General features: G+C 36.6%; 1 long non-coding RNA gene across 2 annotated transcripts in view; it reads right to left on the bottom strand.

The window, feature by feature from the left end:
- The window catches only part of LOC144329901 (uncharacterized), a 98,736-nt gene that overhangs the window by 64,851 nt on the left and 18,595 nt on the right, over positions 1–15,290 (bottom strand). For both annotated transcript variants that reach the window (XR_013395638.1, XR_013395639.1), the window contains exon 2: positions 14,934–15,026. This is a non-coding gene — a long non-coding RNA (uncharacterized LOC144329901). The remainder of the gene's footprint in view (positions 1–14,933; positions 15,027–15,290) is intronic.

Raw genomic sequence — 15,290 nt, forward strand, 5'->3', positions numbered from 1 at the left:
GAACCTATGAATATTTTCTTACATGGCCAAAAAAGGACTTTGGTGATGTGATTAGATTAAGGATCTTCAAATGGGGAGATTATTCTGGATTATCTACCTGGGCTCTAAATGCAATAACATCATAGCCTATAAGAGGGAGGTGGAGGGAGATTTGACAGAAGAGGAGAAGGTAACATGACCATGAAAGCAAAGAATGAAGTGATACAGCCATCAGTAAAGAAATTCTCAGTCATCCAAAGACAGAAGTTTCAAGAAATGGATTCCCCTGCAGAGCCTCCGGAGGGTAGCCCAGCTCTATTGGTACCTTGATTTCAGCCTAGTGATACTGCTTTCAGACTTCTGGGCCCAGGAACTGTGAAATAATACATTTCTGTTGTTTTTAAGTAGTTTGCTGTTTTTAGTCACCATGTTGCAGTAATTTGCTATAGCAATCACCAGAAATTAATACAGTGAGCTATTACCGAAATATTTCACTGGAAATTGTAGATGAAGTACAGGAAAATTTACACCTTATCTATAACAATTCAGAGGTTACTAGAAAGACTAACTCAGTGTTTCAAAGCCAAGCAAAGATATAAACATCCCAAGATTCAAAGCAGCTTAAAGTAAATCTAATATTAAATTAGTAACATACATTAACAACTTATACAAATGGTGACAGTACAGATTTTAATCAACAGTAGTTTATTCTTTGAGAATTTTCTATTTGAATCAGCCTTCTCTTAGTATTTTTACTTTATTTTATTTTATTTATATTTGAGACAAGGTCTCACTCTGTCACCCAGGCTGAAAGTACAATGATCTGATCACAGTTCACTGCAGCCTCGACCTCCCGGGCTCAGATGATCCTCCTACCTCAGCCTCCCTGATACCTGGGACTACAGGTGCATGCCACCACACCTGGCTAATTTTTGTATTTTTTGTAGAGATGGAGTTTCGCCATGTTGCCCTGGCTGGTCTCAAATTCTTGGGCTCAAGCAATCTGCCTGCCTCAGCCTCCCAAAGTGCTGGGATAACAGGTATGAACTACCACACCATGCCTGTGTTAGTATTTTAAAGCTATCTGATATCCACACCAGCATCTACAACAGAATTATTCCCAAAAATCCTTTTTTTTAGGAGCTCACTGCTCTAATCTTCACATTTAGTGAGGTGGAGTAATAGCCAAATATCACAACACAACTTCAGATCATAAATATATTACTAGTAAATTCAACTACCCTCACTCCTTAAACATTTTGAATTTTCTTTCCTTTATATAAATTCAATACAGCAGTAGCCACTACCATTTCTCTGTAAGGCACACACACACTGGAACTCACAATAAATGCTCCTTTAGCAAAAGGCATCATGATCACATAGTAATGGTGATTTACTAGTGACCCCATTGTATGGATGCGTAAATCAACCAAACCATCATTTCACAGGATGCCACTGTACTTGCAATATACTATTCCCCATCTTTACAGATCCCTCTTTAATTAATTGACCAGATATATTAGGATAACCAGAAAACAAACTATAGATTTTTAAATGAACATTAAGCATATCCCCAGCATTGTAGTATGTACTAGAGAATACATAAAATAGCAAAAAGTTTTTAAAAATTAATTAATTAATTAATTTTAAAAAGTCCTTGCCATCTTCTTGGGGAAAGAAGATGCCACACAAAACAACTGGAAAACTATGTTAAAGAATACCTGATGAAATGCTAAAGCTTCTCTGGGGCTTCATTTTACTTCTTCCCAAAGAAATGAATGCAGCCAAATACAGGGACTACAGCTGACCTTTTTACAACTGAAACTCATTAACTGATTTTATTCATTTTTTTACAACTTGTTGCCAATGGATTAATTTGTATAACGAAAAACATACTTGTTGTATATATTAACTAGGGCATCACTTGGACATCCCATTGGTTTGTCTGCCTTATATGCCATTTGGAGATAAGACTACTTGTAAAGCACAGCTGAAATTGGAAGGTTGCTTTGGGAGAATGAACTCAGTGTCAGGGGAGTTTGTGAATGATGTAAAAGTTTAACAGTGTCAATCACGGCAGTCTTTCCAGGTGACTCTGTGAATGCCTCGCCAAGCTTTACACAACTGAAGAAAATTGCCTTCCATGAAGTGGTACCCACAACTCCAGCCCGAGTGAGCGCATCTAATTCAGTAAAGCTTTGTCCTCTTAAGCTTTGCTATCACTCTGCTAGCCACAGATTAGCATCTAGGTAGTGCAGGTGTTTTAGCGCCACCCTAGAATCAAGCAATATGCATAAAGCAGTCTTAAACACAGGCCCAGAAAGAAGCAGGTATTTCTTACAACAGTAATAGCCAGAAATAGTTTTTTCTAGATGTCTTTCCATTCCAGGTCTAAACTAATGTCACCCTTGCGTGTTGGCAGGACCATTTAGCCCACATGGTGGAGAGCAGTATATATTTCTTTCTCTAGAACACGCCATTATTTATTGACTATCTGCCTCACTTGCATCTGTGAGATGTAGAAACTCACCAGGGGTTTCCAAGACCATGAGTTTTAAACAGCACCATCCATCACAAAATGGAAAGGAGTGATCAACATTCCCTGAACTGCAATGCATTATACGAGGGTCAGCAAGTGGGAGTCATGGTTGGCGACACAATTGCTGGCCTCAGGTAGCAAATCCATCCTTCCAGCTGTTCTGATCCATATGGGTTCAATGAACTGTGGAGAGTGCAGGACTCTTCTCATTGAGAGTATCTGCCGTAAGTCTTTCATCCAAACCTCATCATAAACAAGTGTAAGGGAAGCTGACAACCATTTATCTAAACTTCATCTGGTAGCCAACTGCTGACAAAGAGGAAAACATGCACATGAGTGAGCAAACAGATGTGATAAGGGAAATTAAGGTGTTCTTATCTTGAAGAAACCAAAGATTTTAAATATAGGAAAAAAAAATTAGTCATTACGTCAATGCCAGATAGAAAGCCACTAGTGCTGTTTTCCCTGCTAAGTAAACTCCAGGGCTGTCCCCAATAGTCCCAACACTCAATTTCTTATAACATATAGCTATTAGGATAACATTGTACAACTCTTCAGTTACCAAAATCAAGATTATTGCTTTAATTTCTAGGGTCTAGAAATGGATTTCAAAATAGGAAATAGTGCCTTTTTTCCTTATATTTTGGGTCCCAGTTTTAACTTTGCCCCAGATCAGCAAATTTTTCACCCCAATAATTTCTTATTGATATTTGACTTATAGCCCATGTAAAAAGTTAAAATATATGATGGCATGTAAGGAAGAAGTCCCTGGAATGCTTCCTTAACATCTCTGACCATCATATTTTCATCTGTACAATGTGGATCACAATAATTGTACTCCTCTTAACACAGTGGTTCTCAAAGAAGGATGATTTTCATCCCTCACAGGACAATTGACAAAGCCTGGCGACATTTTTGGTAGTCACAAGTAGGGGGAGGGGAGTGCCACTGTGCCACTGGCATCCAGTGAATAGAGTTCAGGGAGGCTGCTAAATATTCCACAGTGCACAGGACAACCCACCACGAAGAACTGTCCGGCCCAAAATGACAGTAGTGCCAATGGTGGGAAACTGCCTTAACGTCATGTGGTGGTTGTAGAAATCAAAGCAGATGCCTAGTGAAAAATGTTACGAATAGTAATAATAATAACAAGATGTCTTAATTTGTAGCTTGTCTGTATGTTGCAATGCAAATTAGATTCTTATGAATGAAGCATAAAATGTGAAGGACAATAACTGCCAAAGAAAAAAATCTTCATTGAAAAATATAAGGGTAGAATTGTGGTGACGCAGAGGCTGCCCTAATCACACCACTAAAAAGCTGGAAGTTGGCCTGGGTCATCAAGATCACATAGCTGTCTCCACCAGGAGCTCAGGAAAATCATCCACCATCTCTGGGCGTGAAATCAGCTGAGAGGCTGGCGGATGAGTTCTGGAGCAAGGTCCACTGGGCTGGATTCCTCTGTACTGGGTGCTTGAGCAGCATGTAAAGTGCGGCGCCAGCTACCGGATCTTGGATTGCGCCTCATGAAGGGCTCTCAGGATCAAAGGATGCTGGGGAAGTATCACTGGTGAGGCCACACTGGGATAGGAGTTACTAGGCAGAGTGACCAGCAGGCAGGAACATGTCAGAAGGGAATAGAAAGCACAAAATTGTCAAACATATTATTCCAAAATATTATTATTATTATTCCCAAATATCTTCCTTTGGTGGTGGATCAGATCATGGCCTGTTTACTCTCAGATCTATTCTTTGTCCTTCCCTGCTCTGCTCAGTCTAGGGGACTGGGGAGGAGTGCAGGCTGCTTTCCCTATGCCCCCATGTCAACGGGCATTTTACAGGGTTTGGCTAATGAGAAATAGGAGGGTAGAAGGAAGACAGAAGCCAGAGGACCTCTTCCGTTCTCTGCTTCTGGTGCCTGTCAGGTATCACATTCTTGCATCACCTTTTTAGTATCAGTGTCTATCAGAATGGTCTTCTGTGGTTTCAGCTTCCATTAGGTGCCCCCAGCCTCTGAGCTGTGGTAACATGACTTCCTCCACTCCACTTCCTCCCTTTGTCCCTCCAGTCTAGTGGTGTAGCTTCCTGCTACTGCTAATCTCTGGGTTGCTTTCTTGTGCTCTTTTCATCTTCTCAGCTCTTTCTGCACCTGTGTAACCAGTTCTTTGCACTAAATAAATTTCCTCTAATTTAAGAAGAGTGATTCCTTCTTTCTGGTTGGACCTTGAACGAAGGTCCTATTTTGATATTTTTAAGAGTAGAAGGTGGGGTGCAATAGCGTGACACCTGGAACTCACAGGTGTGCAGGTACAGTAAGAGCAAGGAATCAGAAGAATACAGAGGCAGCTGATATTCATCTACTTAATAGGTATTTGTTGAGCACCTACTATAAACTGGAAATTGTGCTGGGTATAGAAATTTGTTGTGAAACAAAAAATACACTGCTTCTAACTTTCAACAAGTAATAACATAAATAAATACAAAATTAGTATATAATAGTGAATTGCTCTACTTAAGATATTTAAAAGCCAGTTAAGAAGTCTGGCAACTCAAACGCAGAAAACAGCACAAACCTTTCCATCAAAATAGCAGTTGAACCAAAGTTCAGACTTAATGTATTGGAGACAGAAGTTATAACTCTCCAGGCTTATCATTTCTAATATGAATATCATTACGCTGCTTTTCCAAACCCCCAAATAATAGCCAACCCAGCTACATTCTGTTCCTTAGAGTGATGCTTGGGGAGCAATGCATTTTGGAAAAGATTATTTTCCCATTTAAAGTCATATATCAGAACCAAGAAATATGAATAGGCCTTGGATTTGAGGTTTCCTGGATGGCTAAGCGAGCTTGTTAGGCAACCAGCTACATCGGAATATTTATGTAAAGAAAGAAAGAGCAGTTTTAAGACCGGTTGATGATTCAAGACATAAAATACATTTATTCTGGGAGCTGTTTAGGGGATATAGATATAACTACATAAATATAACCGAAAATGTAAATTGTTGAGCCAACTGAAGAGACTCAGAATCAAATTCTATTCATATACATTTGCATGGCTTCCCTTGAAATCAACAGACACTACCTAAGGGCATTACAGTTACATATTTTGCCCATTGCTGGCTTGGAGTAATTTTTTCTATCATAAGAATAGAATAGAAGTTTATAGTTCAGTCGCTGTTTTCATCTGTTTGTTCCAATGTATTTCACTAAATACACAGGGGTCTCACTAAATTTTTATTGCTATTGAAAAAGTAAATTGAGGCACTCATAAAGTAAATTGTCCCCAAATTGTCTTATAAATCAGTGGCTGATTAAGAAATCCAAAATTTTAATTTGACACGATGCCACCCTTTCTGAAGATACAAGAATAGTCAGATTTTCTCTGTGTAATAATACTTGTGGGCTTAGACAGCACAATACTTCTTCATTAAATTCCTTTTCTAGATGTAGACACAAAATAGAATTCTTTTTTTTTTTGAGACGGAGTCTCGCTCTGTCACCCAGGCTGGAGTGCAGTGGCACGATCTCGGCTCATTGCAAGCTCCATCTCCCGGATTCACGCCATTCTCCTGCCTCAGCCTCCGAGCAGCTGGGACTACAGGCGTCCGCCACCAAGCCCGGCTAATTTTTTGTATTTTTAGTAGAGACGGGGTTTCCCCATGTTGGCCAGGATGGTCTTGATCTCCTGACCTCGTGATCTGCCCGCCTTGGCCTCTCAAAGTGCTGAGATTACAGGCGTGAGCCACCGCGCCCGGCCACAAGATAGAATTCTTAAGAAAAAAAATAATAAAACCTTTGGTGTGGAATAAATTTTGTTTAAAATGCAATTTATTTAAACAGAGATAGTTAACATCAGTGGCTGCTTAGCAGTTGAGTAATTACATTAAATATATTCACCTTAGTGAAGACTGTAAACAAAGAGATAGTAAGTAATTTTTTTACAAGTACTCTGCTGTCATACCAGCTGATCAGGTTTAATAGCAACCCGTATTTCCACTAATTTTGCAAGAGAGATATGTTGGAGATAATTTCCTCTTCTAGAGCAACTGTAAATAATCTTCTCAGAAGTGAGTTTACAGTGACACCATGTAGCATAACCACCAGTGATCAACTTGGAAATGTAATATTTAGAACTGTAGTATTTGCAAATTAAAGGATTAATGTTAACTTCAGTCAATAGGGAAAATAAACTTGATGAGTAGCATACATTAATATCTAATCAGGTTTGTAGATAACATGTACGTTTCAGCTATATCCCAAGGTGTCTGGGTGTCACACTTTCTTTCTCAAGAGAACCTCAAAGGAAAACACTTTTCATTCTAATTGTGTCATCTTAATATTCATCTTGTAAACAATGCAACATTTTTGCATGAAGTTAAAAAAATTCAGGTCACTTTTTAAAATAAATCTTCAAGGAACTGGGGAATTAGAAAATCTAGTTTATTTTTTAATTGATAACAAAGAACATCAGAGGACCACAGGCATCATGACATCTTGGTTTTCTTTTTATCATTAAATACAATTATGTAAAGGGGAAAACTCTGCAGTTATTCCCCTAAGTAATATACAAACTCTAAAATGCAGGGTGTTCACATAGTATAAACAAAATGAAAATTAAAAGCTATGAATTTTTTAAAGTTTGGCCTATTGTGTAGATGTCAGTTATGTTATTTTGATAATTAAGAAGCAAAAATAGGGCCAGAAAAGCATAAGAATTTCAATAGTCCAAAACATGATGACAACCAGCAGAATTCAAACTTTTTTTTCAGATATAAGAATAATGGCCCAATACAGTATTAAAAGAAATGTAACCATCCCTTCCTATAGGTGCTTTACAATTTCTTAATCATGATCATAATTTCCACTGATTATCTTATGCTTCATTATTAGGATATAAAAACACAAAACAATGGAGGAGTTGCCAAGTAATAGTGTCTCCAAATGTATCTGTTTTTAAAGGTGAAGGGTATACAACCATAAGACATGACAGGTATTTTAGGCAAGCTTGTTTCTATTCAGGGATAATAGAATATATAAGAAAAAATTTTTATCTCTGGAAAATGAAAATGAAAGTAATTGTTTTGTTTGTTTCTATAGATATTCTGCTTATGTAGAAAGTAATTTTTTTTTTTTCAGACAGGGTCTCGCTCTGCCGCCCAGGCTGGAGTGCAGTGGCACGATGTCGGCTCACTGCAGCCTCCGCCTCCCAGGTTCAAGTGATTCTCCTGCCTCAGCCTTCCGAGTTGCTGGGATTACAGGCACGTGCAACCACACCCAGCTAACTTTTTGTATTGTTAGCAGAGACTGGGTTTCACCGTGTTAACCAGGATAGTCTCGATCTCCTGAACTCGTGATCTGCCCACCTCAGCCTCCCAAAGTGCTGGGATTACAGGCATGAGCCACCGCGCCCAGGCGAGAAAGTAATTATTTTTGCAAAGTATTTAACACATAAGCAGAAGGAAATATTAGAACACAGTTAATTTATAATTCCTCAAATCCGTATCCTTTAAGTTAGTCTTCAAAGACTCTGCAAAACACAGAAACTCAATGTATTACAAAGAATTAGACTAATTCAAAAAGGAATATCACAAATATTTATAACCTGTTCAGGAAGAGCTATAAGAGAATAGAATTTGCTTGCTAAGAGGTACCAAATGTTCTCTATTGAAGTGGGAAGTGCACATGTTATTAAATAATACTACCCATAAATAGATATTTCTTATTCTCCTTATGCACTGAGTTTTGATCCTGATAAATAACTTGTCAACACTTTATATAAAGCAACTGATGTTTTACCATTTTTAAATTTTTAAGAGACCAAATATACAAAATGCCATATAAATTGTTACTTGTATAATTATTAAAGCCCAACTGGTAACTAGGAAGAAAAAAAATGATTTTAGTAAGGGCTAAATGAACAGAAAAGTAGTGCATTTTCTAGAAAATACAATCTCAAGTATCCCAATAATACTTATGTCCTTACAACATTTTATGTGTATAACTGATTTTTAAAACCTGACTTGTATGGCAAAAACTGACATCATATAAGAAAAACAAAGTGCTGCTCTTCTTCCTGTTAGGTCAAAAATGTTGGGAATTGAAGACTTTCAGTTTGTTTTAAATGTAAGAGGCTTTGTGACACTTTAAAATGGAAAAATAAAAAATTTTCTATTAAATACCTAGAAAAGGAGATATTTTACTCAGAAAAAATCTATTTTTACATTAAATTATATTCATAGACAGACTTCTGTTTTGCCCATGAAAATTTAACTCCTGTGGGAATTGCCTTTCCTTCATAAACAATTAGAAATCCATCCAAAAATATACTTTAAAACTGCTTCAGACAGAGGAGAACTATAGTCCTTGATCAATGTAAGACAAATGAGGCACACTCTATAATTACCCCTCCTTACTGCCTAGAGATAGTTTCTAGTGCACAGAGCAAAGCGAGAGAATCCAAGCAAAATTCTGCAGTGCCACTGAACTCAGGAGATAGAGTTTGGGAAGGATTAGGCATTTAGAATTTGCAGGCTAGATTACTAGAGATCTGCAGAGCCATCTCCTGAAATCTTTACCTGAGTACCAATCTATCCAGGAGGTCACAAAAATAACCACTGAAAACCAGTAAGCAGAACAATTACTGGAGCTTACATAGAGTTAAGAGTAGTTTCCTTTCTCACCAGAGTGGAGAGACCTTGTAATACATAGGGCAGTAGGTAGAGTTCTCACTTTAGGATTGGGACTAAAATAGCTCTACAGTGAAAGTTGCTATGAACCAGCCACAAAAAAATCTTAACATCAAGATTCAAAAAGATCAAACTGATTCAAACAACTAAATTTCATGCCAAAAAATAAAGTCCTGCACTTTTTCAGTTATCTTTTAGCACTCAGTAACTTAAAATTCACAATGACCAACATTACATCAAAAATTACCTGGCATGTATAAAAGCAAAAATGTAACTCATATAGAAGAAAAATCAATCAATAGAAACAGATGCAGAAATGACAGAGATAATTAACTAGTATATGTGGGCCAAAAAAGACCCAAATGAAACTTCTAGACATAGAAAACATAATATCAGAAGTGAAAATATACCAGATGGGATTAATAGCGGATTAGACACTGTGGAAGAAACTACCAAAATGAGAAGATATAGGAATAGAAACAGTCAAAATAAGGCAGAAAGAGAAAAAATGACTGATAGTCAGTGATCTATGGGACAATGTAAAGCAACCTAACATACATATAGAGTTCCAGAAGGAAAAAGGGAGGGACAAAACAATTGTAGAATAATGGCCAAAATTTTTCCAAATTTGTTGAAAAATATAACTCCCAGATTTAAAGAGCTCAATGAACCTCTGCTAGAATAATCACACACATACAAAAGCTTAATGTAGCACGAGATAATCACATTAACTGAAGTCAGCGATGAAGAGAAAATCTTAAAACCAGCCAGAGAAAAAACATGCATTATGTACAAAGGAACAAAAAATAAGAATCATCAGACTTCTTGTAAGAGGCCATGCAAACCAGAGACAATGCAACAAAATCTTTAGAGTGCTGGAAGAAAAAACCTAATTATCTAAAATTCAACACCAAGTGAAAACATCATTCAAAATTTAAGTAAAAATAATACTTTCTCAGACAAAGAAAAGTTGAGAGATTTTGTCACCAGCAGATCTGAACTATAATAAATGTTAAAGTTCTCCAGAAGAAAGAAAATAATAACAGATAAAGATTTGGATCTACATGAAGCAATAAAGAGTAATAAAATGGCATGTATTGGGGTAAATATAGGACATTTGTTGTCATTTTTCAATTTCCTTAAATATAATTGGCTATTGTAGCATAAATAATAGCACCGTATTAGAGTTCAGATCATATGCAGAAGTAAAATGCATTGTAACAATAGTACAAAAGACAGGAGGGGAAACAGGAGTATGCTATGAAGATTTTTACACATGAAGTACTATAATGTTATTTGAAAGTAGACTGTGATAAGTTAAAATTATATATTGTGAATTCTAGAGTAACCGCAAAAGAAAAAAAAAGGAAAGAAAGAACAAAAAGAATAGCTAATAAGCGAATAGAGATAAAAATAGAGTCATAAAAAATACCCAAAAAGAAGACAATAAAAGGTGAGAGAGAACAATGAACAGGTGGTACAAATACAAAACGAAAAGCAAGATAGTGTTCTATCCAATTGTATAAATAGAAATATATTAATAAATGGCTAGGCATTCTAATTAAAGAGCAGTAATTATGAAATTAGATTAAAATGCAAGACCCAAAGATATGCTGTCTATAAGAAACCCACTTTAAATATAAAAATACAAATAGCTTGAAAAGTAAAAGGATGGAAACCTTAATTAGAATAAAGCTGAAATGGCTATCTTAAAATCAGATAATGCAGACTTCAAAACAAGGTATAAACATAGGATAAAGATGGATATTTCATAAGTAAAGGGGATCAATTCATAAAGAAAGAATAGTAATCCTAAATGTATATGCAAGTAAAACAGAAGTTCAAAATACATGAAGCAAAGACTGATGGTACTAAAAGAAGAAATAGAAAAATCCACAATTTTAGTTGGAGACCTTAGCATTCCTCTCTCTGTAATTGGTAGAATGAGTAAACAGGAAATCACAGTAAGAATACGGAAGACTTGAACCACACTCTCAGCCAACTTGACCTAATTGACACTAATGGGACACTCTACCCAATAACAAAATAAACATTTTTTTCAAGTGTACTTGGAATATTTGTCAAAATAAATCATACACTATGCTATTAAAAACTCTTAGTGAGCAGCGGCTCACCCCTGTAGTCCCAGCCCTTTGGGAGGCCAAGGTGGGCAGATCACTTGAAGTCAAGAGGTCAAGACCAGCCTGGCCAACAGGGTGAAAACTCCATCTCTACTGAAAATACAAAAATTGGCTGGGCATGGTGGCGAGAGCTTGCGATCCCAGCTACTTGGGAGGCTGAGACAGAAGAATTGCTTAAGCCCGGGAGGCAGAGGTTGCAATGAGCTGAGATCACACCACTGCACTCCAGTCTGCATGGCAGAACAAGACTTCATCTAAAAAAAGAATAAAAAAGAACGTGAACTAAACCTCCATTCTGTATTAAACAAAAAGAAAAACAAAAAACCTCTTAGTAAATGTAATAGGATTAATCTTACAAAACATGGTCTGCAACAAAAATGAATTTAAACTAGAGATCAATTATAAATAAAAAATCTGGAATTCCAACTAATTGAAAATTAAGCAACACACTTCTAAATAACAAATGGGTCAAAGAAGAAATCACAAAGAAAGTTAAACATTTTGAACTGAATGAAAATAAAAATATAACATATCAAAATTTGTGGATGAAGCTAAAGCAGTTTAAAAGCAAAACGATACCACTAAATGCCAATATGGTGGGGAGCTCTCAATTCAATAATCCGAGCTTCTTTCTTCAGTAAAAAAGCAGTAGAAAGGAAGGGAAATCAAACCAAAGGAAGCTGGAGGAAGGAAATGATGAGCTCAGAGCAGAAATCAGTGAAATAGAAAACAGAATAATAATAGAGACGGATGAAACCGAAAGCTAATCCTTTGAAAAGAGCAATAAGATTGATATACTTCTAACCAGACTGATCAAGAAAAGGTGAGAAAAGACCAAAAATAAAAAAGAAATATTATAACCAATTTTTTAGCAACAAATTCATCAACTTAAATGAAATGATAAATTTCTTTAAAGACACGAACTACCAAAGCCCCCTCAGAAAAATACAGAAAACCTGAATAGCATGATATCAATAACAAAATAATTGTTTTAGATAACAACCTTTCCACAAAGAAAATTCCAGGGCTAGAGGGCTTCACTGGTAAATTCTTCCAAACATTTAAGGAAGAAATAACACTAATTCTATACAAATTATTTCATAAAATGGAAAAGAAGGAGACATATTCCAAATCATCTCGTGAGACCAACATTACTTTGACTCCAAAATCAGAAAAAGATTTAAAAAACTGCAAACCATGTTTTTTCAACAAATGGAATCCAGCAATATAAAAAGAGTAATGCACAATGACTAAGCAGGCTGATTTAATATTCAAATATCAACCAATAAAATTAATCATGTTAACAGGCAGAAAAATCATACTATGTCATCTCATAGATACAAAGTATTTGATAAAATTTAATATGCATTCATTATTTTTAAAAAACTCTCAAAAAACTAGAAGCATAAGGGAACTTTCTCAAGTGGATAAATAGCATCTATTAAAAAATGAACAGTAAGCATAATACCTAACGATAAGATACTAAATGTTTTCCTCAAAAAATCATGAACTAAGTGGGGGTGTTCACTTTCATTATTTCTATTTGGCATTGTACTGGGGATCCTAAATAATGCTATGGAGATACTGACTGAAAAAGAAGAAGTAAAGCTACATTTATGCATAGATGACATGATAGTATGTGTCAAAAACCTAGGAAATCTATATAAAAGCACTAGAACTAAGGTGGGACTTTAGCAAGTTTGCAGGATACAAAGTCAATATAGATCTATTGTCTTTCTGTGTACTAGCAGCAAATAATTGGAAATTGTAAAAAGTAATACCATTTATAACAGAATAAATAACATTAATTTCTTAAGGATAAATTTAGTAAAATATGCAAAATCTGTTTACTAAAAATGATAAAATATTTACTGGAAAATATCAAATTATCAAATAATTATCAATTCTCAAAATTTATCAATAAAATTAAAGATGTAAAAAATGGAGCAAGGGGCCAGGTGCAATAGCTCACAGCTGTAATCCTAGCATTTTGGGAGGCCATGGCAGGAGGATCACTTGATCCCAGGAGTTCAAGACCAGCCTATACAACATAGTGAGACCCCATCTCTCAAAAAAAAAAAAAGAAGAAGAAGAAGAAGAAGAAGAAGTAGAAGTGGAAAACTTAGCAGGTTTGGTGGTTCATGTCTGTAGTCCCGGGTACTTGGGAGTCTGAGGCAGGAGGATTGATTGAGTCCTGGAGGTGGAGGCTGCAATGAGCTGTGATCATGACACTGTACTCCACAGCCTGGGTGACAGAGTGACACCCTGAGAAGAAAGAAACAGAAAGAGAGAGAAAGAGGGAGGGAAGGAGGGAGGGAGGGAGAGAGGGAGGGAGGGAGGGAGGGAGAAAGGAAAGAAGGAAGGAAGGAAGGAAGGAAGGAAGGAAGGAAGGAAGGAAAAGAGAGAGAGAGAAAGAAAAAGAAAGAAAAAAAGAAAGAAAGAAAGAAAGAAAAGAGAAAAAGAAAAGAAAGGAAAAAAAAGACCATGTTTTGAAGACTCAATATTGTTAAGACGTTAAGTCTCCCCAAAAGTGATATTTCAAAACAATCTCATTCAAAACTCCAGAAAATATTTGTAGAAAGTGACAGCCTAGTTCTAAAATTTATGTGGAAAATCCAAGTACCTAGATAACCAAAACGATTTTGAAAAAAAACCCAGTGTTTGAGGACTAATCGCCCCGATATCAAGACTTACTATAAAGCTATAGTAATCAAAACAATGTGGCAGTATTGTAACTCTAGACATGTGAAACAGGTAAGAGAAACTCCAGAAATAAACATTGCCAATGGGTAAGTATAGTCTTTTCAAGTGGTGCTGGAAAAACTGGGCATCCACATGCAAAGAAACAAATCTAGACGTGGATCTTAAACTTTTCACACACACACACACACGCCAAAATTCAAAATGGATCATATACCTAAATATAAAATGCTAAACTACAAAACATTTAAAAGGAGAAAATCTAGATGACCTTGGATTTTGTGATGACTTTTTTAGATACGACACCAAAAGTATGATCCCTAAAGAAAAAACTGATAAGTTGGACCTTTATTAAAACTTAAAATTTCTGCTCTGTGAAAACACTGTTAAGAGAATAACGGGCCCAGCACAGTGGCTCATGCCTGTAATCCAAGCACTTTGAGAGGCCAGAGGTCGGTGAATTGCTTGAGCTCAGGAGTTTGAAATGAGCCTTGGCAACACGGCAAAACCCCATCTCTACAAAAAGTACAAAAAATTAGCTGGATATGGTGGCGTGCACCTTTAGTTCCAGCTACTCAGGAGGCTAAGGTGGGAAGATCACTTGAGTCTGGGAAGCAGAGGTTGCAGTGAGTCAAGATCACACCACTGCACTCCAGCCTGGGCAACAGAGCCAGACCCTGTCTCAAAAACAAAACAGACAAACAAAACAAAAACAGAGAGAGAGAGAATAATGGCTTAAAACTAGAAACAAGTCAAGCATTCATCAATAGGAAAATGGGTAACAAGTTGTAGGCATATCCGCATGTATTAGTCCATTCTCACATTGCTATAAACAACTACCTGAAACTGGGTAGTTTATAAAGAAAAGAGGTTTAATTGACTCACAGTTTTACAGGCTGTACGGCAGGCATGGCTGAGGAGACCTCGGGAAACTTACAGTCATAGCAGAAGGGGAAGGGGAAGCAGGAACATCTTTACCTGGTTGGCAAGAGGGAGCAAGATAAGGGGAGCAGTATTATGCACTTTCAAACAACCAGATCTCTTGAGAACTCTATCAGGAGGCAGAATTTGGGGAATGGCACCAAACAATTAGAATCCATCTCCATGATCCAATCATCTCCCATTAGGCCCCATCTCCAACACTGGCAGCTACAATGCAACAAGAGATTTGGGTGGGAACACAGAGTCAAACCATATCACCATACAATGAAATATTACTCAGTAATAAAAAAGAATGAAATG

The sequence above is a fragment of the Macaca mulatta genome, chromosome 7 (assembly GCF_049350105.2).
Source record: "Macaca mulatta isolate MMU2019108-1 chromosome 7, T2T-MMU8v2.0, whole genome shotgun sequence".
NCBI lineage: Eukaryota > Metazoa > Chordata > Mammalia > Primates > Cercopithecidae > Macaca > Macaca mulatta.